We start from the raw sequence: 24,319 nt of genomic DNA on the forward strand, positions 1-24,319 counted from the left end.
AAAATGCCTCTATACTACCCCAGTCGTGCCCCTGTGTAGCTCCCGCCCTGACAAAGGCAGTACCCAAGTCAGTCTATTGTATTGTACCCACCACGTTAATGTAACCTTCCCTACGCGTTTCCTCTCCCATAGGGGAGAATCCTCAGGGGAACTAACTGGAATATGTATGTGGGGAATTTCTTTTCAAAGAGAGGGAGTCCCTGCATCGGCAGGTAACACCCGTGTCCAGTGCTCCCAGTTATGGGCACAGACCTATGGTCCATAGGTCCCTGCGTCGGCAGGTAACACCCGTGTCCAGTGCTCCCAGTCACCGTTCTGCTTTCCGGCCGCTGTGCTCACAGTCAGTGCAGAGGAGTGCAGAGAAGCACAGTGCCGGAGGACAGACAGCGGTAGGTAAGTATGTAGTGTTTGTTTTTTTACTTTTACGCTGGTAACCAGGGTAAACATCGGGTTACTAAGCGCGGCCCTGCGCTTAGTAACCCGATGTTTACCCTGGTTACCCGGGGACCTCGGAATCGTTGGTCGCTGGAGAGCTGTCTGTGTGACAGCTCTCCAGCGACCAAACAGTGACGCTGCAGCGATCGACATCGTTGTCGGTATCGCTGCAGCGTCGCTGAGTGTGAAGGTACCTTTAAATGTAGAGGTTTGTCCTGTAAGCCTTGGGGATTTCAAGACTTGTGGAGCAGCGCATGTCCGCACAGCCACCAGAGTCACTCAGTGCCCAGTCAGCAAGATGTAACCATTTAGAAAAACAGGTACATGCATATATATGTAGGGTCACCACACAAAACAAGAATAATTTCCAAAAATATACAAATTTTATTTCAGGTGGTTTTGAGAAAGACACAGGGTGTGTCGGAACGCGTGGGTCCTTTAATCTTGCCCGGACTGTACCTTTGTACTTAGGACCATGAGGTAGTGGACCTTGAGACGGTATAGGGTGAAGTATGAATAGCACTTAAGCTAGGTATTGCATGATCAGCCTGTCACCTCTAGGACGTAGGGGAGTACATTTCTGGATGCCTGCTTCCCTGGGCATTTTATATGAGACCACACTTACGTGTATATAACGCTGGGGATTGCTATGCATATCGGGGCATTTGATATCAGCACATATATTTTTTCTGCTGTTTGAATATGTATGTCAGACTCTGAGATACGTTTTTTCAGGTCGTATTTGGGCTCTGGTTTCCCCCTCAGACCACTCTAGTCCACACCAAATGGTCTATATATATTGGTCTATATATATGTATAACTATGTGCACTGAATGATTAGAAATATACTATTGGTGTCTCCTCTGTATAATGGTATTCAACAGTCGGGCATTGCTATTATTACCATACTTATATATTTTTGTATGTGATACTTGAATTGTTTGGATCTAACAGATATTGTCCAATGTGGAACAAGTTTTAAATGTTTTTAATAGTGTGTATTGTTTGTTTTCGTTTTGGTGTGTAAAATAAAATTTGTATATTTTTGGAAATTATTCTTGTTTTGTGTGGTGATCCTACATATATATGCATGTACCTGTTTTTCTAAATGGTTACTATGAATACGTTCTACATGCATTGTGGTGATCCCAGACAAATACTATTATAATATCATGTGATGGTGCCCACTTAAACAGCTATCTTTCAGTCTGTAAGATGTAACGCTCTAAGCTATGCTTACTCATCCAAGTGTCTGTGGTGAAATGCACCCTTGCAGACAGAAATTAAGTCAAGGAATGGGTGATGTTGTCTGCGACATGCTGGTGTAGCGCAGGCACAGCTGTCTTAGAAAATGAATGGCAACTGGGCAATTGGTACTGGGGACTGCAACGGCCATCAGCTTTCGGAAACAGTCTGTATCTACCAGGAATGTCTGCTTCTGTTACAGCTGGCGGTAGACTCTCAGTCAGCATGACTGGAGCGAGAAAAGAAGCTGAGGTTCTGCGGTTGAAGACCTGCATCTCAATAGTTGGCATGGTAACAGAGGAGGAGGAAGAAGCAGCACATGCCATTGATGGGGCAGTGGATGGTTGTTGAGGTCCGCTGGTACACATCTTTGCGAAGTGTGATTCCCACAGTAAAGCATATTGATTGCACATGTGAAGGTTCATACATGTAGTAGTCAAATTATTGCACTTTTTACCTTGACTCGGTTTTTTTTTTTCAAAGTTGGCAGATTACGTGAGCTGGCTCATCCTTTCCAGTGTCAAAAAAGGCCCAGGCTAGGCATCTCTTGTCAACCCATGTTAGCTGCAGACCTGTGGAGGCTGCTGGTAACAGGCACAGTTGTGGCTGAGGATGTTTTGCTCATTGTGGCTGGATCTCTACATGTCTGCAATGTATGGTGCAACGTAACCTCCTCATCTACCTCCTCAGATGACCTACTCAGCTGTATGCCTCTATGTTCACGCCAGCTGGGATCTAACACCTCATCATAATCATCCTGTGTGTTATCACATTCCTCACTCTTGGAGTCATCCTCCTCCTCTTCCTGCCTTGACAGCACATTACAGTCTGCGTACGTCTCATCAGGATTGCCTCCACCCCCCAGGGTTAACGTCTGTTGACGAGGGTTTTGATTCTGCTTGTACCCTACTTCATCTAGCCCTGGGTCAAACTGAAAAAAATGTGGGCATTGGTGCAGATAATTTCCTCTTCTTTACACTGTGAATATTTGGAGTTCACTTCCGATGTTCATGGCAAAGAGTGTGTGAACAGATCTGCAGAATCAGCCGTCTGTGGTTCCCTTCAATCAGTAGGGCAGTTGGAGATTTGTGACACTTCATCCCAAGCCTAACCCAACTCTTCAACCTGTCACTAACAACTGGTGTTTTCCCCCATGATTCAAACATACCTCGATCACATCCATTCTCCAAATGCCCTCCCTTGACCCATCCTCTGTGTATAGCTATCACCCATCTCAATTCTCCCCTATGCCTCCAAACTACTGTAACAACAAGTCCATTTTGAACTGTCCTCCCACTTCTCCTCTTGCTCCCTCTTTGACTGCTTACAATATGGCTTCCAACTGCACCATTCCACTGAAACTGCCCAACTAAAGTCACCAACCACCTACTAATCACCAAATTAAAGCGATGCTAGTTTGACCTCCTCCTTCTACTGGACATGGCATCTGCCTTTGACACAGTGGACCATTCCCTCTTACTTCAGACTTTCTGATCTCTTGACATTGCAGACTTGGCCCTTTATTGGATCTCCTTGTATCTAACAGATAGGACATTCAGTGTTTCCCACTCACACACCACCTCATCATCTCGCCCCCTATATGTTGGTGTCTCCCAAGGTTCAGTCGTAGGCCTGGGCACTATGCGTAGGGTGTGGGCGCTACCTTCCTCTTAATGTAACCGCACACATTGCCCTAAGGTGTCTCCAGCCAATAGCTGCATGACACCTTCTATTTAAGGCTCCTCCTCCAATATGGAGGTGCCTGAGCAGTGTTGTTAGTTTGCCTTGCATGCTTGCTTGTTGCCAAGTTCTCCAGGTCCACCTGTCTGCTTGTCTACTCTGTGTCACGGGGGTATTGGGTAGACTAAAGCTGATTACCCGGGCCCCTGCGATATCCCTCAGACTTGGGAAAACCCTGTCTGACTCTCTTCCAGAATTTACACTGATGGTGTGCTTGTCTGGGCTGCCAGGCCTGACCCTGACTCCTGTTTCAGCCCAATGCTGAAACCTCCACCCGCCACCCAGTGATAAGACCACACACCAACCTACACAGAAAGTACAGACAGGGAAAACTAAAAACGCACCTCGCCGCAGACACACAGGTAAACACTATAATGTGCACAGGGCAAAAATAAACACAAATATAGGAAGGAGAAATATGACAAAGGATAATACACCACCAGATATGATATTTCAACTCCTAGACCACCACTCCAGACCGAGATCACCAGGCACAAGACAGAAGCTATAATCGGCGACGCCCAAAGTCCAGAATGACTATTTAAAGGCCATGGGCCCAGCCTCCAACCAGATTACCAGCCAAATTAACCCTGGATAGCCTGGATAAAATCTAGCCGGCACCACTGAGCGTATAGTGGACAAATGTGGAATTACCGCTGTCTGTCGGACGCCCTAGTGTGAACAGCGTCCGACATGACACTCTGTACCTGTCTGCTTGTACCTGTCTGTTCTCTTCTGCCCTTCAGCCCTCACCTTCCAACTCCCATCTGTCTAACACCCGATCCAGCCCGCAAATGCTAGTGCCCATTTGTGTAACACTCAGTCCAGTCTGCAATGGCCAGTGCTCTCCTGTTCCTCAGCCGATCCAGCCCACACCTTCCAGTGCTCATCTGTTTAACTGTCGGTCCTGATTGCACCTGCCAGTGCTTTCCTGCTCCTCAGCCGATCTAGCCCCCACCTGCCAGTGCTCTTCTGTCTAACAGTCGGTCCAGTCTCCAACGGCCAATGCTTTTCTGTTCCTCAGCCAGTCCAGCCTGCACCTGCCATTGCTCATCTGTTTAACTGTCAGTTCAGATCGCACCTACTAGTGTCCATATGTCTTACACCCAGTCCAGTCCGCACTTGCCAGTACTCTCCTGTTCCTCATCCGGTCCAACCTGCACCTGCCAGTACTCATCTATTTAACTGCTGGTCCAGATTGCACCTGCCAGTTCTTTCCTGTTCCTCAGCTGATCCAGCCTGCACCTGCCAGTGTCCATCTGTCTGTCAGTCCAGTCTGCACCTGCCAGTGCTTTTCTATATCTCAACCGGTCCAGCATGCACCTGCTAGTGCTCATCTGTTTCACTGCCAGTCCAAATCACACATGCTAGTGCCCATCTGTCTAACACACAGTCCAGTCTGCTCCTGCCAGGGCTCACATGTTCCTCAGCTGGTCCAACCCGCACCTGCCATATTTCATTTGTTTAACTCCCAGTCCAGACCACACCTGCCAGTGTCCATCTGTCTAACTCCCTGTCTAGCCCGTACCTGCCAGTGCCCATCTTTGTAGTAATGCCTGGTCCTGTCCGCATCTGCCAGTGATCTCCTGTTCCTCAGCTGGTCCAGCCCGCACCTCCCAGTGCTCATCTGTCTAACAGTCAGTCCAGTCTGCACCTGTCAGTGTATTTCTATTTCTCAACCTGTCCAGCTCACACCTGCTAGTGCTCATCTGTTTAACTGCCAGTCCAGATCACACCTGCTAGTGCACATCTAACACCTGGTCCAGTCCGTACCTGCCAGAGCTCACCTGTTCCTCAGCCAGTCCAAACTGCACCTGCCATAGCTAATCTGTTTAACTGCCATTCCAGATTGCACCTGCCAGTACCCATCCAGTTAGCACCTGCCAGTGTTCTCCTGTTCCTCAGACAGTCCAGCCCGCACCTGCCAGGGCTCATCTTTTTAACTGCTAATCCAGATCGCATCTGCTAGCACCCATCTGTCTAACACCTGTTTCAGTCCGCAGCTGCCAACGCTCTCCTGTTCCTCAGCTGGTCCTGCTTACCCCCTGACAGCACTCATCTGTTTAACTGCCGATCCAGATCACACCTGCCAGTGCGAATCTGTGTGACACATGATCCATTCAGCATCTGCCAGTGCCCATCTGTGTAGCACCCAGTCCAGCCCACACCAGCCAGTGCACATCTGTATTACACCAGTTCCGGTCCGCACCACCAGTTCTCACCTGTGTAACACCCAGTCCAGCCCACACCTACCAGTTATATTCTGTTCCCCAGCCAGTCCCATCTGTACCCATGGTTCCAGTGTCCCTACAGTGCCTGACTGCATTCTTCATCCATGCTTTAGGCTGTACTAGCCTACACGCTCTAGGGGGTCAGCTGCCATGATCTGTCAGTCAGATATGGAGTAGTACCTGGTGCCACCTCCTTGTCCCTGCTTGGGTCACAGTTTTCACCTACTACCACCTATCGTAGGTTGAATTTGCTAGGCCATCTAGTTACGCCCCTCCATGCTTTCCAATGGCTATGGCACAATGGTTCTACAACCTTTCCAGTTACAGTCTCCATCTGCTAGGTTGCCTATAGTGGAAGAGGTGTCGGTACCCATTATACTAGTTCTACTCTATTGCAATTGATGCCACTTTTGTGGTGTCTGCCACTAATTGTTTCAAATGTGAACACTCCTGGTTGGGTCTACATCTGCTGGGTTGGCTGTAGTGGAAGAGCTGTCAGTCCCGATTATACTAGTTTTACTCTATTGCAATTGATGCCACTTTGGTGGTGTATGCCGCTAATTTTGGAAATGATTTTTCTAACAATAGTAGTCTACAAAATTGATATTCCTGGCACCTGAGTGTGGCTGAGCATCAAACCAGGTTGAACTGTTGCATGGTGTATCAGGGCTTCCAGCACAGCAGGACTACACTGATCCCTCACTCACCTCATCTTAATTTGAAGTTCAATTCAAAGCTGTAAATGCTGGTCCAGATACTGATACCTCATGCCTGACTGCTTGCTGTCGTGCCATTCTAAAATTTGTACTGTGGGTGAATTGAGCCACTTTCCTGGTGTCTGCCCCTAATTTGATGTGTTTTGGCAGCTTTTGGGAACGTTTGAAGGTGTTGTGTATGCTTTTGTTTTTGCCTCCCATTGACTTCAATGGCGTTCAGCTAGGTTATAATTAGAACAGAACATTGAAATATTCGCTCATCTCACTAAGCATTTTTGGAGGGCCAACACACAGCTTTGCTTTGCATAGCCATATATTGCTACAGCTACAGCCATATAATTCATCCATCTCAGGTGGGCAAAATTTCTTTTTTGTATTAATACTGTAAAGTTTGAAAATTGGAGGGCTAGCAGGCAGCTCTCACAATTTATAGAGGGCCAGCAGGGTCTTGTGGACAGGTAAGATAAAGGTAAAGTTTTTTTTAGTAAAGTACATCATTCTATTGTTTACTGTAAATAGAATGAGGCCTACAAATAAAATAGCACAGTAGTTACAGTCAAATATGGTGGAGATGTAGTGGCCGGGTCAAAAAGCACTAGGTCATGGGTCCAGCAGGACAATGACCCCAAATCTACTTAAGGAAGCACCCAGATGGAAGCAAAGCACTCGAGAGTGGTAATTCCAGCTCCAGTAGCGTAAAGTCTCCCACCACTACCTCTTACTTCAGATGCTACAGAGAAACTGTGAATGGACACATTAACCCCTTCAGAACCAGAGGTATTTTCATTTTTGCATTTTCATTTTTTGCTCCCCTTCTTCCCAGAGCCTAAACATTTTTATTTTTGGGTCAATATGGGCTTGTTTTTTGCAGGACAAGTTGTACTTTTGAATAACACCACTGGTTTTAACATATCGTGTACTGGAAAACGGGAAAAAATTCTAAGTACGGTGAAATTGCAAAAAAAAAGTGCAATTCCACAGTTGTTTGTTTTTTTTAACCATGTTCACTAAATGCTAAAACTGACCTGCCACTATGATTCTCCAGGTCACTATGGGTTCATAGACACCAAATATATATAGGTTATTTTTTATTTAGGTGGTGAAAAAAAATCCAAAGTTTAAAAAGAAAGAAAAAGGTGGTATTTTCTGAGACCCGTAGTGTCTCCAATTTTCATGATCTGGGGCTGACTGAGGCTTATGTTTTTGTGCGCTGAGCTGACATTTTTATTGATATCATTTTGGTGTAGATACGGTCTTTTGATTGCCAGTTATTGCATTTTATTGCAATGTTGCGCCGAACAAAAAAGTAATTCTGAAGTTTTTAATTTTATTCTCGTTACGCCATTTAGCGATTGGACTAATTCTTTTTTTTTTTTATATTTACAGATTGAACGATTCTGATACCAAATATGTGTATGTTTGATTTTTTAATTGTTTCATTTGGAATGGGGCGAAAGGGGGGTGATTTGAAATGTTATATTGTTTTATTTTTTAATATTTTTTTAAAACATTTTCTTTTTACTTTTTGCAAGCTTCAATAGTCTCTATGGGAGACTAGAAGCTCCACTACTTTGATTGCCTCTGCTACACAGGCGATGATCATATCACCAGCACTTGCGGATTACTGTGATTTTTTGAAACTGAGTGTTTTTGGTTTTACTATGCTCTTTTGTGTCTTCATATCACCTGTGTGTAGCAAAAATGCTCACCTGCCTATGAGCGCTGACCAACAGGAGGCGCTCATAGCAATTGGGCTATGACAACCATAGAGGTCTGCTGGAGACCTCTGGTGGTCATGCCGACCCATCAATTACCCACGATCATGTGTTAGGGTAACTGATGGGTGGGATTAGTGACCCAATTCCGGTAAGCGCAAGTTAAATACCGCTGTCAGAAATTGACAGCGGTATTTAACTAGTTAAAAGCCACGGGTGGATCGCAATTACATACACGGCTGTTGCTGGCACATGTCAGCTGTATATATCAGCTGTCATGTGTCCGGAAAGGTGTAAACTCCGGGGGGTCCAACATCGGCATACTATTACGCCCGATGTCGGAAATGGTTAAATCAGTTAATTGTGACTGATTTGATGAATTTATGAGTACAGATAACTGTAAAAAACATGAATTGGTTGATGAGTCCATGGAGAAAAGCAGCAGCAAGGCTTTAACTTTATAAGGCAATAATTCCTGACTAGATGCTCTAGTACGCTATCCCTAGTGCCACACCTCACTGTAGACAAAGTGCAGATAAGAGCAGTATTACAACAGAATAGAGTCTATTTAACATAGCCCTGAAAAAAGCAATTAGTTTAGCTAAAAAAAAAAAGTAACACTGGATATGAGTTTATGTTCTGCTACTGTCATCAAGTAGTGCAGACAATGCTCGCCAAATCCAGTCCTTGTTCATTTTGATAAAAGTTGGCCTTTCAGCTTGTCAGACTATTGGTTATAATACCCCTGGCAGCACTAAAAAGTTGTTCTTACAAACCTCTAGCTGCAGGCATGCCAGGACCTCCAAGGCAAAAAGAGATAGTTTATGCCACGTGTCTAGCTTGGATACCTGTTGTCAGAAGGGAATGTTTTGTATAATTCTTCAGCTAGGGCCTTCTGGTACTGCAATATTTTATAAGACCTCTCCATCATGGGAAGGAGAGATGTAAAGTTCTCTTGTAGCATGGGTCTAAAAGAGTAACCAATCAGAAGTTACCGTTGGCCAAAATGCGTACAATGCAAGTGTAATGGAAAAGGCAGCAGAACATAAACTCAGCCATGCATGCCAGACTGCTAACAGCCAAGACTTCCCTGTCCCCACCAAGAGGATGACTGTCGATGTTGTCCTCCTCTTCCTCCTCCTCCTCGTCTTCAGGCCATCCATGCTGAACAGACATAATGAAGGTGGTGTGGGTAGTATGGTCTGTAGCGCATGCAACAAGCTCCTGTTCCTCCTTCTCATTATAACCCAATCCACGTTGACAACATGAGATGAGGATGGACTGTATAGCATCACGTAGTATAGTTTCTTATTCCAGTTCAACTTGCTCTGACTGCAAAGCATTCTCTGATTGTGAACAGTGAATATTTCAGTAGACAGAAAAGCGGGATGGAGACGAGTCCTCAAAGTTTTGGAGAACCGCACAGATGTCAAAAATCCATACACACTCATCAACTCTTATGTGCGGAAGCTGACAGGAATACCAATGCACATGGTGCAGCTGTTATTAAACTACTGCCCTGTGTTGCTCACAAAACATTCAGACACCAGTCGGTGAGCTTGAATTTGAAAACAATGCTGTTGCACTTCCAGGGCAGTGGCAGCTGTAGCAGACTTGTGGGAATGGACACAAACATGATGTACTTTCACAAGTAGCTCAGTCACAGCTGGGTAGGTTTTGAGAAACCGATGAACCACTATGTTGAGCACGTGGGCCTGGTATTATATGTGTACGAGGTTGCCAAGCTCCTGAGCCTCCACCAGGTTATGGTCATTGTCACACACAACCATGCCTGGTTGTAGGTTAAGGGACGAAAGCCACAGAACAGTCTGGTCTGTTACACCATTCATCAACTCCATGGCAGTGTGTTTGTCACTTAAGCAGATTAGTTGCCACTTGGCTGAAGCAGTGCTGCAGAGCTTCCAGCTTGTGACTGTTGTTGATGTTCCTGTGTTTCTGAGATGAAGGGTGAGGAAGAGGAGAAGGATGTGCAGGAACTGCTTTATAAGGTGAGGGTAACCCTGATTGAACCAGGAGCTGCAATTTTCGGTGTAGGTAACATGTGTTCCATCCCAGGGTCCAACTGGGTCCCGTCTTCCACAATGTTCACCGAGTGTGCTATCAGGGAAATGTAGCGTCCCTGGCCACAAGTACTTGTCCAGGTGTCCATGGTTAAGTGGACCTTCCCAGTAACAGCGTTGGTCAGGGCATGGCTGATGTTATGGGACACATGCTTGTGTAAGGTGGGGACCGATTTCAGGACGGGAGAAATAGTGGTGGCTGTGGACCAATTACTGAGGGACGGCCACCACGATGAGGTTGTGGAAAGCTTCCATCTCCACAAGCCTAAATGGCAACATTTGCAGGGCAAACAGTTTTGAAATGTGTCCATTTAGTATTGCGGCCTGTGGGTGGGTGGTTGCATATTTACACTAGCGTTCCAAGGACTGGAGAAGGGAGAACTGAATGCTGCACTGGGACAAGGACATGGATGTTGTTGTTGATGGTGGTTGCAAGTGTGCAATGACAGGTGCAGGGTGGGAGTCCTCTTTGCCTACATCATGAGCAGGGAATTGGCATGCACGTAGTGCAGGGGAAGAGGCATTGGTGTCACCCACAGAGACTGTTTTTGGATCCTGGCATTCGATTAAACTAATTGGGTGATTTGCTTGTATGTGCCTGAGCATGCTTGTGGTTGTCAGGCTGACAGTTGTGCTGCCCCTGCTGATACTGTCATAGCAGATGTTGTAAATGGCTTTTTTGGGTTAACAGGACTGATTTTAAAAAAGCGACAGACCCGGGAATACCTAACCCTAGGCTTGGCAACGTCACCTGTATTGGTGCTCTGGGGAACAGTAGCATGCCGTGTGTCTCTGACCACCCCACTGGCTCTTTCTGCCTATTGTGGTGGTGCAGGTTCCTCCCCCTGTGCGCTGCTGTCCTTACTCCCCATGTCACATTCTCAGGTTAGGACAGTGATGTCATCGTCTACCACCCCGTCTTCCACTCTTGCACCCTGGTCCTCCTCCTGAACTGCTGATGTAACAACACCACTTGTTGTCAATTGTGTCTCATCATCATACACCTCTTGCAACAGTAATTGCATTTTCCCACCATTGCCTTCTTGTGAGCATGGCTGTTCAAATATTTGGGCATCGCTACATGCGATATCCTCATGTCCTGGTTGGAATGGGGCGAGATGCCAGAATCTATAGATGGAATTGTGAACAGTTCTTTGGAGTGTCCAAGTGTGGGATCACTTTTGTCCAGGCACTTGGCATGCTGGGAAGAAAGAGGATCAGGGTGAGGATTAAGTGGTGCAGAATCACGGCTACTAGACTGCACCATGTGGTACATGCTGGTGGTGCTGGCAAAGTGACAGGAAGCATAATCTACTATACACCCAACTACCTTTTCACACTGGTCTGGTTTCAAGAGTGGTGTTCCGTGCGCCCCCTAAAAAAGTGGGACAGGAAGCTAAATTGACATGATGTGTGTGTTTGTTGTGCAACCATGAGAGGCACAGTTTCACATTGCTCACAGTTTCGGCCTCTGTGCTCACATCAGCATTACGTCCACTTTTCCATCCCTTATCAATCATCTTGCCCATTTTAAATTATGTATGATATATTCCTCTTGAGAAATGTTGCAGTATTACTATTGCAGGGAAATTTGCCCACCTCAGATGAACTTCTTAAACTGCAGTGTCAATATAGCAATGCTATTTCTAACCAAACCATAGAATAGAACGAAGAAACGGAGTATACAAATCCCATAGAACATAATAATCATAAAAGAATAAACTTTATTATTACAAAAATACATATCAATAGATAACAAGTATTGTAAGCCATACAGATAGGAAATATGGAGGAAACCTGAAGGTAAGCTGGTTTAGGTGAAAAGAGCTAAGTACATCCAGGGCAAGCACACTATCAACAACTGTAATGATCCAAGTGCTACCCACATATCAAGGGGTCTTTTTATACAAAAAATGGGCGCCAAAAGCAGTACCCTGCACAATGCTCCTAGTCAGTTAATCATCCATGCATGCTTACCCATGAAGTGAACAGATGGCTCTCCCATTTGCCCCAGCAGCCCCCTGACGCGCGTTTCGTGGTCAAGCTTTGACAAAAGTAACCCATATTTAATATCTGTATGGGTTACAATACCTGATATCTATTTGGATCGCCCACACGTCAGGGCAATGGGGTACTCAGAGCCGGGCCCTTCTGCTGCCCTCAGCGGGGATGTCACGGTGGCTTGACCCGGTCCGTGGCCCTTTGAGGGGCGTCCAATGAAAGGACAACAGTTTATAGTATAGTGTTCATGATGTCACCTGTGGTATTCGGTCAGGGTGACCGACGCTGCTTAGGAGTCCACTGGGGTGATGTTATGGCAGCTAGATGGTATACCTTCCCACAGGTGAAGTATGTCCCCAGGGCTTCCGAGAGTGTAGATGGTGGATGGTGGATGGTGCAAGGCGCAGTGAATAACGAGGACACAAGGTTGCAGTCTCTTTACCTTTACTGAAGGCTTCAGCATCCACAGTCCAGGGTAGGGACCACAGGGTAGGCAGAGTCCGGCCGGTCTAAAGGCAAATCCATAGTCCCCTTATCCAGGTGGAATTCAATAGCCTTTCCCTAGCGCACAGTAATACAGTAGGTCCCTACTTGCATAATCTCCAATAAGGTCCTCAATGTAGTTACTCTTCTCACTGTTCCCCGTAGTCGGATAGAACAAAACACGTATGACCGGTGGCCTGAGGCTTTTTATAGAGACCCTAGAGACGCCCCAGCCCCCACAAGTTGCCACTGAGCCTCCTATGTATGATGGGTCGGACAGCCAATGTGGAATCAACTGCCCTGCCTGTCTCTGAAGTAACGGCCTAGAGCTCTTTACTCCCTCTGTGTTTTGGCTACCGGTTCTGCGCTTCAGAAAGAGGCAGCCTGCTTCTAGCTGGTCTCCCTCTGATGTTTCACTCCTGTTGCTATGACTTCGTTGCTCACTCACTGCAACACACTTCCTTTCTTGTCCTTTCCTAGGATGCTGCCGCATGGGATGCAGGCGCAGCTCCGTGTACCCTAGTCCTCCTCAGACTGTAGTCTGGATCTCACTGGAGATCACTCCAGCCAGCTCGACCTGGAGACCTTTCTGCCTCAGTCTCCAGCCAGGAACTCTCTCACTTCCTCCCCAACCTACCAGTTTTACCCTAGTGTGAGGAGTGGCCTAGTAGATAGAACCTTTGCTCCCCCTGGTGGACTGGAGTGTAAAGTGTGTGTATGTGTTTGTGATACCTGGACAGAAGATCTCCTTCATTGCCTTCAGACGTAACATCACTCCCCCTGGTGGAAGAATATCATTACTGCAACAAACCAGGACTCTGGGGCGCTGCACATTGATATGTATTTTTGTAATAATAAAGTTTCTTATTTTATGATTATCATGTTTTATGGGATTTGTATAGTCCATTTTTTTGTTCTATTCTATGAGTATTAAAGTTGTCCTGATGACCCAGTGAGTCTGGGCATTAATTCTGGGAGAGCTCGACTTTTCTGCTTTCGGCTACAAGATAAGAGTGCGCTTCATGATTATTTGTGTGAGTTCTAACCAAACCAGTCCAGCTTTTTAGTTTTGATGCACAACTGGAGCAGTATAGATGCAGTATAATATTTGACTGCTGAAAGAACTTTTCAGTATTACTATTACAGTAAAACTAGCCCACCTCTGATGGACTTCTTATACTGCAGTATCAAAATAGCAATGCCATTTCTAACCAAACAAGTTTTTTTTCACTATTTTGATGCACTACTGAAGCACTATAAATGCCATATAATATTTCACTGCTGAATAAAATTTGCAGCATTACTATTGCAGGAAAATGTGCACACTTCAGATGGACTTGGTTACACTGCAGGAGCAATATAGCGATGCTACTGAAATCCAACCAATGCTGGCTGTATGCTTTTAATGCACAAGTGCCACAGTTAAAATGGTGTGCAATATTTCCTTGCTCAGAACAATTTGCAGGATTAAGAGCAAAAAGAATATTATTAGCCCTGAGAAGGGGTTTTGGTATGAGTTGCAGGCTGCAGCAGAAAGGACGTATTCACTCCATCCTGTCCTACATGATCCCTTCAGCACAATATCTCCCTAAGTGCTGCTAACAGCAGTATTAATATTGATTATAATTGGCCATAAGGAAGGCTGTTCCTGCAGTTGAAAGAAATATTACTGTGGTTGAATCCCTGCCTATAAGCAACTACAATTCTGTCCCTCATTCTGCAGCACCTCTCCCTCCTTTGCCTGTTTTCGGGTTACAGTGTCAAAAGCATAGTGTCATGGGTCTTATATAAACCTGATGACGCTATGCGGTAAGTAGTGTTGAGCGATACCGTCCGATACTTGAAAGTATCGGTATCGGATAGTATCGGCCGATACCCGAAAAATATCGGATATCGCCGATACCGATATCCGATACCAATACAAGTCAATGGGACATCAAGTATCGGAATGTATCCTCATGGATCCCAGGGTCTGAAGGAGAGGAAACTCTCCTTCAGGCCCTGGGATCCATATTAAAGTGTAAAATAAAGAATTAAAATAAAAAATATTGTTATATTCACCTCTCCGGCGGCCCCTGGACATCAGCGGGAGGATCCGGCGTCCGGCACGGCTTCTTTCTTCAAAATGCGCGCCTTCAGGACCTGTGGAATGACGTCCCGGCTTCTGATTGGTCGCGTGCCGCCCATGTGACCGCCACGCGACCAATCAGAAGCCGCGACGTCATTCCTCAGGTCCTAGAAGGCGCTCATTCTAGGACTTTAGCTGAGGAATGACGTCGCGGCTTCTGATTGGTCGCGTGGCGGTCACATGGGCGGCACGCGACCAATCAGAAGCCGGGACGTCATTCCACAGGTCCTGAAGGCGCGCATTTTGAAGAAAGAAGCCGTGCCGGACGCCGGATCCTCCCGCTGATGTCCAGGGGCCGCCGGAGAGGTGAATATAACAATATTTTTTATTTTAATTCTTTATTTTACACTTCCGATACCGATACCCGATATCACAAAAATATCGGATCTCGGTATCGGAATTCCGATACCGCAAGTATCGGCCGATACCCGATACTTGCGGTATCGGAATGCTCAACACTAGCGGTAAGCCAATCACAGTAATGCCACAACCAAGGGGGCTCCGGCATTACAGTGACTGGCAGGCAATCCCCACGTTTGTTAGTTGTCAACAAAGCGTCAAACATACGGGGAGGGGAGCTCCCACTCGAGCATTTAAAAAACACTTGCTGAGTATCGAGCATCTCGAGCACACTGATTCTCGAGCGAGTGACGAGCACGCTCGCTTGTCACTAATATTCAACCATAATTATAGATGTTGTAGTGGCTAATATACTGTATATAGTATAACAAATATGTTTTTGATGTTTATAATATGATGCAGTGGTGGTTATGGGAGTTTATGGTTTTGAAGAAAATGTTTAGATGTATTTTTGCATTATTTGTAATTTTATATGTAGTCATATGTAATTAAAGTTTGTGCAAAGAAAAGCTGTTATCACTTTTCTTCTTTTTTTCCTTTATTTCTAATGCTACAGATACATTTATTTATTGCCATACTGCTAAATATCTCTGTATATCATGCTAGGCATTCCCTAGCAACCAGGCAACCCCCACATGTAGTTATGCTGGCTAACAGATGTAAATCATTCAGCTGCGGCAAGAAAAACTAAATCTCCGAGCACTAAAAAATACTCTGAGGAACCCCGAGCATGCTCGAGAAATCTCGAGTAATGAGCATATTCGCTCATCACTACTTAGGATGTAAAATACACCCAATGTTCAACTATTATTGACTGCACAGTTCTTTAGGTCTTGTTAATGCATGGTGATGGTAATTAAAGCTGAATGCTTTCCACAATATTGATGTACAGAATTATATTATGCACATGATTTATGCACAAGGACAAATCATTGCACCATTAACACACATGATATTTAGAGCTTAAGAAAATTTTCCCAATTTCCTATCCTAACTTTGGATCTAAATATGACATAGTGTGTATATATATATATATATATATATATATATATATATATATATATATATATATATATATATATATATATATATATATATATATATACTCTGTATGTACACTGTGTGCAGAATTATTAGGCAAGTTATATTTTGATCACATGATACTTTTTATACATGTTGTCCTATACCAAGCTGTTCAGGCTTGAGAGCCAACTACCAATTAAGTAAATCAGGTGATGTGCATCTCTGTAATGAGGAGGGGTGTTGTCTAATGACATTAAAACCCTATATAAGGTGTGCTTAATTATTAGGCAACTTCCTTTCCTTTGGCGAAATGGGTCAGAAGAGAGATTTGACGGGCTCTGAAAAGTCCAAAATTGTGAGATGTCTTCTAGAGGGATGCAGCAGTCTTGAAACTGGCAATCTTTTGAAGTGTGATCACCGAACAATCAAGCGTTTCATGGCAAATAACCAACAGGGTCGCAAGAAGCGTCTTGGGCAAAAAAAGACGCAAAATAATTGTTGATAAAATTATTCTATCAGATGCTGTCTTGAATACTGCTTAGTATCAGATCTGTTTTTTATATTGGATGTGTAAACAATTATAGTGAAATTTTTCAGGTTTATAAAATAATTATGTCAAATGAAGTTTAGCATATTTCAAATAATTTTGTTATTTTTATATAAATTTATGACTTTAAAATCATCTACTTTGTGAATTATATTTCGTATGTCCAAAATACTTGTTTTTAACTCTTAGTTTGTATTCACTGTCATGTGTCTTCACTTTGCTTAGCAATTATGTTAATTAATTGTAGTACCGGTGTGTCCACCGGATCTTAGCATAAAAGTGTAATAACGGATATCATGATTAAGGGTGCTTGTTCACCAGAAACGCGTTGATATCGCATTTTATTCCTTGTTGTTGCTGATGTTTTATCCTCCACTGAACATGATTTGAAGTGAATAAAGTTTTTTTTTTCACTACCTCGTTGAGCTGGATTCCTCATCATTTTTTAGTTTCTTCCATGCCCTGACACAGCGGTTCCGTGCTCCGAGTTCCTAAGGATGCCGATCATGGTGAGCTTGGCTTTGTCTTATTTTGCAAAATAACTGCCTATGAATTGAGGAAAATCAAGCGTGAAGCTGCCAAGATGCCCTTTGCCACCAGTTTTGCCATATTTCAGAGCTGCAACGTTACCGGAGTAACAAAAAGTACAAGGTGTGTGATACTCAAGGACATGGCCAAGGAAAGGAAGGCTGAAAAATGACCACCTTTGAACAAGAAACATAAGATAAAACTTCAAGACTGGGCCAAGAAATATCTTAAGACTGACTTTTCAAAGGTTTTATGAACTGATGAAATGAGAGTGACTCTTGATGGGCCAGAGGCTGGATCAGTAAAGGGCAGAGAGCTCCACTCCGACTCAGACACCAGCAAGGTGGAGGTGGGGTACTGGTATGGGCTGGTATAATCAAAGATGATCTTGTGGGACCTTTTCGGGTTGAGGATGGAGTGAAGCTCAACTCCCAGACCTACTGCCAGTTTCTGGAAGACAACTTCTTCAAGCAGTGGTACAGGAAGAAGTCGGTATCGTTCAATAAAAACATGATTTTCATGCAGCACAATGCTCCATCACATGCCTCCAACTACTCCACAGCGTGGCTGGCCAGTAAAGGTCTCAAAGAAGAAAAAATAATGATATAGCCCCCTTGTTCACCTGATCTGAACATAGAGAACCTGTGGTCCCTCATAAAATGTGAGATCTACAGGGAGGGAAAACAGTTCACCTCTCGGAACAGTGTCTGGGAGGCTGTGATGGCTGCTACAATGTTGGTCGTAAACAGATCAAGCAACTGACAGAATCTATGGATGGAAAGCTGGTGAGTGTCATCATAAAGAAAGGTGGCTATATTGGTCACTAATTTTGGGGGGGGGGGGGGTTTCTTTTGCATATCAGAAATGTTTATTTCTAAATTTTGTGCAGTGATATTGGTTTACCTGGTGAAAATAAACAAGTGAGATGGGAATATATTTGGTTTTTATTACATAGTTACATAGTTATTAAGGTTGAAGGAAGACTATATGTCCATCTAGTTCAACCCATAGCCTAACCTAACATGCCCTAACATGTTGATCCAGAGGAAGGCAAAAAAAACCCATGTGCAAAGAGTAAGCTCCACATTGGGGAAAAAAATTCCTTCCCGACTCCACATACGGCAATCAGACTAGTTCCCTGGATCAACGCCCTATCAAGGAATCTAGTGTATATACCCTGTAACATTATACTTTTCCAGAAAGGTATCCAGTCCCCTCTTAAATTTAAGTAATGAATCACTCATTACAACATCACACGGCAGAGAGTTCCATAGTCTCACTGCTCTTACAGTAAAGAATCCGTGTCTGTTATTATGCTTAAACCTTTTTTCCTCCAACCGCAGAGGATGCCCCCTTGTCCCTGTTTCAGGTCTATGATTAAAAAGATCATCAGAAAGGTCTTTGTACTGTCCCCTCATATATTTATACATTAAAATGAGATCACCCCTTAGTCTTCGTTTTTCCAAACTAAATAGCCCCAAGTGTAATAACCTATCTTGGTATTGCAGACCCCCCAGGCCTCTAATAACCTTGGTCGCTCTTCTCTGCACCCGCTCCAGTTCAGCTATGTCTTTCTTATACACCGGAGACCAGAACTGTGCACAGTATTCTAAGTGTGGTCGAACTAGTGACTTGTATAGAGGTAAAATTATATTCTCCTCATGAGCATCTATGCCTCTTTTAATGCATCCCATTATTTTATTTGCCTTTGTAGCAGCTGCCTGACACTGGCCACTGAATTTAAGTTTGTCATCCACCCATACACCCAGGTCTTTTTCATTGACGGTTTTGCCCAGAGTTTTAGAATTAAGCACATAATTATACATCTTATTACTTCTACCCAAGTGCATGACCTTACATTTATCCCCATTAAAGCTCATTTGCCATTTATCAGCCCAAGCTTCTAGTTTACATAAATCATCCTGTAATATAAAATTGTCCTCCTCTGTATTGATTACCCTGCAGAGTTTAGTGTCATCTGCAAATATTGAAATTCTACTCTGAATGCCCCCTACAAGGTCATTAATAAATATGTTAAAAAGAAGAGGGCCCAATACTGACCCCTGTGGTACCCCACTGCTAACCGCTACCCAGTCCGAGTGTGCTCCATTAATAACCACCCTTTGTTTCCTATCCCTGAGCCAGCTCTCAACCCACTTGCACATATTTTCCCCTATCCCCATTATTCTCATTTTATGTATCAACCTTTTGTGTGGCACCGTATCAAAAGCTTTTGAAAAGTCCATATACACTACATCCACTGGGTTCCCTTGGTCCAATCCGGAACTTACCTCTTCATAGAAACTGATCAAATTAGTCTGACATGAACGGTCCCTAGTAAACCCGTGCTGATACTGGGTCATGAGGTTATTCCTCTTCAGATACTCCAGTATAGCGTCCCTTAGAATGCCCTCCAGGATTTTACCCACAGTAGAGGTTAAGCTTACTGGCCTATAGTTTCCGAGTTCAGTTTTTGTTCCCTTTTTGAATATTGGCACCACATTTGCTATACGCCAGTCCTGTGGCACAGACCCTGTTATTATGGAGTCTTTAAAGATTAAAAATAATGGTCTATCAATGACTGTACTTAATTCCTGCAGTACTCGAGGGTGTATCCCATCCGGGCCCGGAGATTTGTCAATTTTAGTGATTTTTAGACGCCGCCGCACTTCCTGCTGGGTTAAGCAGGTGACATTTAATTGGGAATTTTTATCACTAGACATTTTGTCTGCCATGGGGTTTTCTTGTGTAAATACTGATGAAAAAAAGTCATTTAGCATATTGGCTTTTTCCTCATCCTCATCCACCATCTCACCCAGACTATTTTTAAGGGGGCCAACACTATCATTTTTTAGTTTCTTACTATTTATGTAGTTAAAGAATATTTTAGGATTATTTTTACTCTCTCTGGCAATGAGTCTCTCTGTCTCAATCTTTGCTGCCTTGATTTGCTTTTTACAGAATTTATTTAATTTTCTGTATTTATTTAATGCCTCCTCACTACCTACTTCCTTTAATTCTCTAAATGCTTTCTTTTTGTCCCTTATTGCGCCCCTTACAGCTCTATTTAGCCATATTGGTTTCCTCCTATTTCTAATATGTTTATTCCCATACGGTATATACTGTGCACAGGTCCTATCCAGGATGCTAATAAACGTCTCCCATTTTCTCTGTGCATTTTTGTGTCTCAGGATATCGTCCCAGTTAATTGCACCAAGATCCTCTCTCATCCGTTGGAAATTTGCCCTCCTGAAGTTTAGTGTCCTTGTAACCCCTCTACTACACATCTTTTTAAAGGATACATGAAAACTTATTATTTTGTGATCGCTATTTCCCAAGTAACCCCCAACCCTTATATTTGATATGCGGTCTGGCCTGTTGGTTAATATTAGGTCTAGCAGTGCCCCCCTTCTTGTTGGGTCCTGAACCAGTTGTGAAAGGTAATTGTCTCTCATAATTGTCAAAAACCGATTACCTTTGCTGGAACTGCAGGTTTCTGTTCCCCAATCTATTTCAGGGTAGTTGAAGTCCCCCATAATAATGACTTCTCCTTGAGTCGCAGCTTCATCTATTTGCTTTACGAGGATATTCTCCATTGCTTCCATTATTTTTGGAGATTTATAACAAACCCCTATCAGTAATTTATTATTTTTTCCCCCTCCCCTTATCTCCACCCACAGGGATTCTACATTTTCATTAAATTCACCTATATTATCGCGCAGGATGGGTTTTAAGGATGATTTTACATATAGACACACCCCTCCCCCTCGCTTATCTGTACGGTCATTTCTGAACAGGCTATAGCCCTGCAAGTTAACAGCCCAGTCATGGCTCTCATCCAGCCACGTTTCAGATATCCCCACCATGTCATAATTATGCTCCAACAACATTAGTTCTAATTCGTCCATTTTGTTGGCGAGGCTTCTGGCATTAGTATACATGCACTTTATGTTCCTCTCTGTACTTCTATTTCTTAAATTATTAACTGTTCTGACCCCACCCCCCATGCCACCGCCACCCCCAACTTCCTTATTTGTGCCCAGGACTCTGTCTGCACTATCTTCCCCTCCTATAAAATGAATACCCTCCCCCCCAATTCCTAGTTTAAACACTCCTCCAACCTTCTAGCCATTCTCTCCCCCAGCACAGCTGCACCCTCCCCATTGAGGTGCAGCCCGTCCCTAGCGTAGAGCCTGTAGCCAACTGAGAAGTCGGCCCAGTTCTGCAGGAACCCAAACCCCTCTTTCCTACACCAATTCTTGAGCCACTTATTAACCTCCCTAATCTCCCGTTGCCTCTCTGGCGTGGCACGTGGTACCGGCAGTATTTCGGAAAATACCACGTTGGAGGTCCTTGCTTTCAGCTTGCAGCCTAATTCCCTGAAATCATCTTTAAGGACCTTCCACCTACCTCTAACTTTGTCATTAGTGCCTATGTGCACCATGACCGCTGGGTCCTCACCAGCCCCTCCCAATAATCTGTCCACCCGATCAGCGATGTGTCGGACTCGAGCGCCAGGTAGGCAGCACACCGTTCGACGATCCCTGTCTTTGTGACAGATTGCCCTATCTGTTCCCCTAATAATTGAGTCGCCCACTACCAGCACCTGTCTGGCCTGCCCTGCTCTCCTATTTCCCTCCTTACTGGAGCAGTCACTCCTCCGGCTTTCAGAGGACATGCCTGGCTGCAGCAGTGCTACCCCTGTACTGGCACCCCCCTCATCTGCCAACTTAGCAAACTTATTGGGGTGTTCCAGATCAGGACTAGCCTCCCTGGCACTCTTCCCTCTACCCCGCTTCCTAACTGTCACCCAGCTTGCTACTTCATCGTCCTGCAGCTCCATCCCACCATCCCCCCCCTCATCTGTCCCATTGAGCGTCTGCTCCGTGAGCAGAAGACTCCTCTCCATGTTGTCTATGGATCTCAGTGTTGCCAGCTGCACATTTAGAGTCAGAATCTGGGTTTCCAAATGCACAACGTGCTCACATCTCGCACAGCAGTATGCACCCTCGATCGGCTGCTCAAGGACTGCATACATGTGGCAAGATGTGCACTGGATGGCATTAACAATCGTGGAGCACATTTCCTAATGGGGATTGCACCAGACAGAACAGTTCAATAAAAAAAAATAAATAAATACAAAGTATTAATAAAAATCAGACAGCAATTCAGTAATTCCTCCCCTAAAAACTCCCTGACTCCAAAGTCACTGAATCACAAGTCACACTTACCGCCGTCCACACTTACACTCAGGCCACACTCAGCTCGCTCACACTCGCTCTGCTGAAGATTTATAGAGATTTTTTTTTTTTTTTCCCTAGTTCCCCTCAACAGCAATCAACCTTGCTGTTCAAATGCACTTCCAAAAAGGACTTGAGCCCCAAACAGCTGCCCCTTATAAACCCTTAACTATGAGCCCCCACCCTAAGTTAACCCTTATGAATATAGCTACCCCCAATTCAGCAACTCACACCAATTCACACAGGTATTTGTTAAAGGCTTTCCAAATACCTCTTCACTGAATCACAAGTCACACTTACCGCCGTCCACACTTACGCTCTGGTCACACTCAGCTCGCTCACACTCGCTCTGCTGAAGATTTATAGAGATTTTTTTTTTTTTTTTCCTAGTTCCCCCTAATAATTATGCACAGTAATAGTTACCTGCACAAACAGATATCCTCCTAAGATAGCCGAATCTAAATAAAAAAACACTCCAACTTCCAAAAATATTAGGCTTTGATATTTATGAGTCTTTTGGGTTGATTGAGAATATAGTTGCTGATCAATAATAAAAATAATCCTCTAAAATACAACTTGCCTACACACTGCACACAGTATATATATATATATATATATATATATATATATATATATATATATATATATATATCTTAGTATAAAGTAGATTATAATGGGTGATCAAATTAAAACATAAAACAATCATTGTTCTGATGAAATTTGAGCAAATTATAATTTTAGACTACCAATGGCAGACAGTCATAGTTTGGAAAACACTAGACCTCATGATCATTTGTTCAATCATCCAACTATCCACTTATTTCTATCTAATATGAAGCCACTTATTTTGTGGTATACAAATTGAACAGGCAGTTCTGCTCATGAAGGTAGTGATTATCTTCATCTGGACTTGTATATTTGGAGAAACGCTATGAGGAGGATGCAATAATCCACTGTAAGCTATCAGATGTCAATAAATACTCTTTAAAATGCATGATATTAAAGCAGGAAAAATGCTTATTTCCTTACCTTTCTTTTGTCTTAGAACTTAATTTTTCTTCTGAGTATTTAATCCAAAATCTTCTATTTCTATGTTTGTTTTTCAGTAAGCTGCAGCGAGATGAATGTTCCAGGAGCTGTAGTCAGATTTCAATGTCGGGTATAGTTGTCCTTGATTTCTCATTTGTAAACTACCTTACTTTTTTATTTTGGCTGCTTGCAGTATATTTGGTTCAGGGATTGTCTGTTGCTGTTGCAGAATGTGGTCTCCCTGTATATTTTCTCTCAGCTTTAAAAGTTTCACAAAGTTTTGTTTTTTTTATATGGATATCACTCACTACCAGTTCCCTCCCATTTCAATTAGAGTGCAGACTTTAAGATTGAAATGATAATGAACAATTTAGCCAGTTCCTCAAGCTGCTTCCAGACAGCTATTTGTCTTGCTCCAGCTTTCCTTACCAACAAAAGCTGACAAAAACAGCAATCATCGAGGAAAGAATCAAAATAAATAGTGCAGTAACAAGAAGTAAGAGAGTGGCCCATACAAAGCATGTGAAAGCTATTAACTACAAGGTAGTAGTGTGTGTCAGTGCTATTTCTGCTAAAGTTGCACACTACATGATTAGTTGCATATTGATCAGTAGTGATTGATAATGTAGTTTTTAGTAGACATGAGTGAATATGTTCAGAAAACGAAAATAAATTTGGCATGAATATGGCACATTCGGCTTTGTGATTGAAAACTCAAGCATTTTTTCTTAACCCCTTCATGACCCAGCCTATTTTGACCTTAAAGACCTTGCCGTTTTTTGCAATTCTGACCAGTGTCCCTTTATGAGGTAATAAC

General features: G+C 43.8%; 1 long non-coding RNA gene across 1 annotated transcript in view; it reads right to left on the reverse strand.

Annotated features, from left to right (window-relative positions):
* LOC138652314 (uncharacterized) overlaps positions 1-23,750 on the reverse strand; it is an 80,864-nt gene extending 57,114 nt beyond the window's left edge. The window contains exon 1 of the long non-coding RNA XR_011315593.1: positions 23,503-23,750. This is a non-coding gene — a long non-coding RNA (uncharacterized lncRNA). The remainder of the gene's footprint in view (positions 1-23,502) is intronic.
* Between the last annotated feature and the right edge of the window lie 569 nt (positions 23,751-24,319).

Source organism: Ranitomeya imitator, chromosome 10, assembly GCF_032444005.1.
Source record: "Ranitomeya imitator isolate aRanImi1 chromosome 10, aRanImi1.pri, whole genome shotgun sequence".
NCBI lineage: Eukaryota > Metazoa > Chordata > Amphibia > Anura > Dendrobatidae > Ranitomeya > Ranitomeya imitator.